This window comes from Pteropus medius, unplaced genomic scaffold (genome assembly GCF_902729225.1).
Source record: "Pteropus medius unplaced genomic scaffold, Ma_sr-lr_union100, whole genome shotgun sequence".
Taxonomy (NCBI): Eukaryota; Metazoa; Chordata; class Mammalia; order Chiroptera; family Pteropodidae; genus Pteropus; species Pteropus medius.
In genome coordinates this window covers 6414788-6418890 of record NW_024352786.1, presented here as the reverse complement: position 1 = coordinate 6418890, position 4103 = coordinate 6414788, and the positions used below count along the sequence as shown (strand labels likewise).

At 36.0% G+C, this 4103-nt stretch overlaps 1 pseudogene; it reads left to right on the top strand.

The window, feature by feature from the left end:
* LOC120591149 (cytosolic 5'-nucleotidase 3A-like) lies at window positions 1–938 on the top strand (annotated as a pseudogene).
* The last annotated feature ends 3165 nt before the right edge of the window (window positions 939–4103 follow it).

Sequence of the window (4103 nt, the reverse complement as noted above, 5' to 3'; positions counted from 1 at the left end):
CAAGGACAGAAGAACTCAGAGTGCCTGAAGGAAGATTGGATAACCAAGAAATGACTAGTCAAGATTCTGCTGTACATGTGAAAATGATGCCAGAATTCTGGAAAAGTTCAGTTTGCATCAAGAACTCCACAAGAAGAGTAGAAGAAATTATCTGTGGTCTTATCAAAGGAGAAGCTGTTAAACTTCAGATAGTAACAGACTTTGTATGACACTGAGTAGATTTTCCTAGAAAAGGAAAAGATCACCAACATGTCATAATATCATTGACAACAGAAAGCTAGTTCCAGATAAATGTCGAAAAAAGTTACTGCAACAAAGGAAAAATATGCTATTGAAATTGATCCTATTTTTACCATAGCAGTACTCTTACATGGGAGAATGGTATAGTAAATCACATGGTTTGCTTGTTGAACAAGCTTTACTGAAAGCTAAACTTAAAGAAATTGTGGCAGAATCTGATGTTATGCTCAAGGAAGACTAAGAGAATTTCTTTGATAGACTATAACCACATAGTATCCCTGTGTTCATATTTTCAGCTGGTATCAGTGATGTCCTAGAGGAGATTATCCATCAAACTGGTGTTTATTATCCAAATGTCAAATTAGTGTCCAACTTCATGGATTTTGATGACAATGGGGTGCTCGAAGAATTTAAAGGAGAACTAATGTATTTAACAAACATCGTGGCGCCTTGAAGAACACAGAATATTTCAATCAATTAAAAGATAATAGCCAGATAATTTTGCTGGGAGACTCCCAAGGAGACTTAAGAATGAATGGCAGATGGAGTAGTAAATGTTTAACACATTCTGAAAACTGGATATCTAAATGAAAGAGTGAATGGGCTTTTACAAAAGCACATGAGCTCTTATGATATTATTCTAGTAAAAGATAAAATCAATGGAGATAGCCAACTCTATCTTACAGAAGATTGTGTAAACCAGTATTCTCCAAGACGTTCCTCCTGTGGGGCGACTGATGGAAGAACTGTTCATGTATGTGCTCATCTTGCTGAAAGATTTTTATTCATAACATATTCTTGCTTTTGAAGTGTTTCCTCTATATTACTGAAGTGTTTTAGGCATGTTGAATCCATCAACTGGAAGCTCCTTTTTCTCCACCTCTCTCAGCACATTCCTCACCATATTTTTTAACATTAAAAAAAAAATTTTAAAGTCAAAATTTGAAAAATAACTTCTTATGTTTGCAGAGTGAATTTTGTAGTTTAATGCTATTATGAAGTTTTTGAAATGTCTTTTTACATTGGGAAAATGTGAGGTGAGTGATGTTAAGTATTGCCATTTTTATGATTTGGATGAATTATGCTGATGATATCACTGTCTCCTGAAATTGTATTATGTTGGTTATTTTGTTTAGGGAAAATTGATATTTACCAGAAAATACTAGCACTTGGTGTTTGAAAAAACTTGGTAACTACATGTCACTAGCCATTATAAAATGTTCTGTATGGATGCACTGGTAATACACATGAAATGAAAAGCCTTTTCAATTCTAAAAAAAAAAAATAATGTATTTATTATGATTGAGATTACTATTTATAACTACAATGACTAAATTTCAGCCAATGTCTATAAACATTAAAGCAATCGTCAACAATGTATTAATAGAGTATATATTATGCTAAAATCTGGCAGTGGGCTAGAGATAAATCCTGGAGATGTATCTTGGATGAATTTACATAATAGAGTAGAAAAAACATGAGTGTGGCAGACAGTTTGAAGTCAGATCATGGAAGACTTTAAATGCCATGTTCAAAGGCATTTTTTTTCATGCCTTCTCTATTTCTTCCTCCTCATGTGCTGCTACCTTTATGACTTAAGGAAAGCAAGTTAACCTTGCTGAGACTATCTTATCTGTATTATGGGGATACTAATCCTGTATTATGGATATGCTTGGAGGATTAATGGAGGTAAAGCTTGTGACTGAGGCTGGATCACAGTGGAAGCTTAATATATATTGGCCTTAGCATTGTTTTCTAATCACAGTGGAAGCTTAATAAATATTGGCCTTAGCATTGTTTTCTAATCACAGTGGAAGCCTAATAAATATTGGCTTTAGCATTGTTTTCCAGAAATGAAATGCTGCTTTCTGCACTCCCTTCCCCATCTTCACATCCTGTGCTTCATAAATGTTTGCTGTTTTTTATTTCCTTGTGGTATTTTTTTGGAAGAAGTCTTAAAAAACCACTACAGAATTTACCAAAAGAGAAAATAGCATGGATTGACAGAAGAGGGCAAAAAGAGTTAAAAAGATTGATATACCATAGCCTTAACTTGCTGAAGCTACTTTTTCTTCAAAACATAGCTACTGCCTTTGCTGGCAATGTGACCTGTGCCTTGTTCCAATTACTGACGCAAATCAAGACAATTTTTTCCTGTGAAGGACTTGGTGAAATGATGCTATAGAAAAATCCAGTGCATTTCCATTATTGCTTGCTTAACAGCAATCTTATTTTATAGCAATAGGAAAATAATTTTGCAGAATGCTTCCCCATTCCCACATAGAAAGTACATAACATTATGTTTGTGTTGAAACTTTCTTTCAAAATGTCATAACCCCATTCGAAAGAGAATTAAAATCCCGTTATTTTAATTTACATCTAGCCACAAGATAAGTAAAGTTATCATTGAAATTCTAATTAAATAGGATGATTGACTAAGGTAGCACATCAAAGAAGAGAAGTGAATATGATAAGTCGAGGACTTATTAATTAGTCTGCGTGGAAGAAATTCCAGGGATGTCAAGCTGAGCCTGCTGCAAGGAGAAAAAAAGCAGACAAGAAAATGTTCGTTTCTTTGAAGTTAGGAACTGAGATAGTGATGGAGGTAATTGTGTCTGACTGGATCCAGTAATGAAGAGCTGTAAATCAGACTTCAGAATCGAAGGAAAGATTCAAGTAACGAATGTGGCTGCTCCCCCCTGCTGTGAAGAAACAGAATGCAGAGTGCACTAATTGACCCAGCCTATTTCCCAGTAGTTCTCTGTTATTATTTATTAATTTTTAATTTCTGAATAATTCACATCCTGGGAAATTATTCTTGACAGCCTGTTAGGCGTGCCAAAGTTAATGGAGGATGAAAGGACTGGTACCCGAATTAGCGGGGATGTAGTCACAGGCTACTGGATTTAATGATTTTGGAAAGAGAAATTGATTTCACACAGCGTGTCACTTTATACTACTTTTAGGGATACACCAGCTATTTGATTAATTGAGGAATAACCAATTCAAAGTATATTTGAAGTGTAAATGAGTCACACTGCTCAGCTGTTTATTTTTCCCTGTTTCTGAGGCATCTGAATTTTCTTGAAGCTGATGATTAAAAGTCGATGAAGACACACTTGCACGCTTCGTGAGTGCACACCTGTTTGATTTGTATTAAACCCAGAAGGGAGAAAAACCTTGAAATACAAGAAGAGATATTTTCACTTTTCTTTTTTCTCCCTTCTAATCTCTTTATGTGATTTTTTTTTTTTTATTCCAGCATATGGCACAGCAGTAGTTACAATCTGCAATGAGGCACAAGAAAATTTCTCATTTGTTTTACAGCCTATGAGCACAAGCGGAAAGAAGCAATGCTTGCTAACAAATCGAAGGAACAAGTAGAAGAAAAGCGTATTGAAAGAAAACAATGACTTTAATGAATAGAGGAAGAGGATTAATCTATTGAAAATGAGTGAGGCAGAAATATGTCATGGCCGTCCAGCCTGAAAACTCTGTGTCACTCATGGCTGTCCTCTTTCTGGTGAACCTATTTAGCTTTGGTGTCTCTACTGCTGCCCTCTTTGTCCATCTCTCTGGCCTAGTCCTCTAACTAGTTTCCTGAAGTCAAATCTTCCTCTTCCACCATATTCCACGGGTGCTTCTCCAAGTTTAATGGACAAACAGATCACCTGGGAGTTCTTGCTACTCTGCAGGTTAGATTCAGGTTTGGGTCCAGGGAGGGGTGTGGCTGAGATTCTGCATTTCTAACAGGCTCCTAGGTGAAGCTCATGCTGCTGGTCCTAGACCGGTCTTTGAGCAGCAAGGTCCTACAAAACTCGACAACTCACTTTCTTTAAAACACTGCTTTTAAGCATGTAACA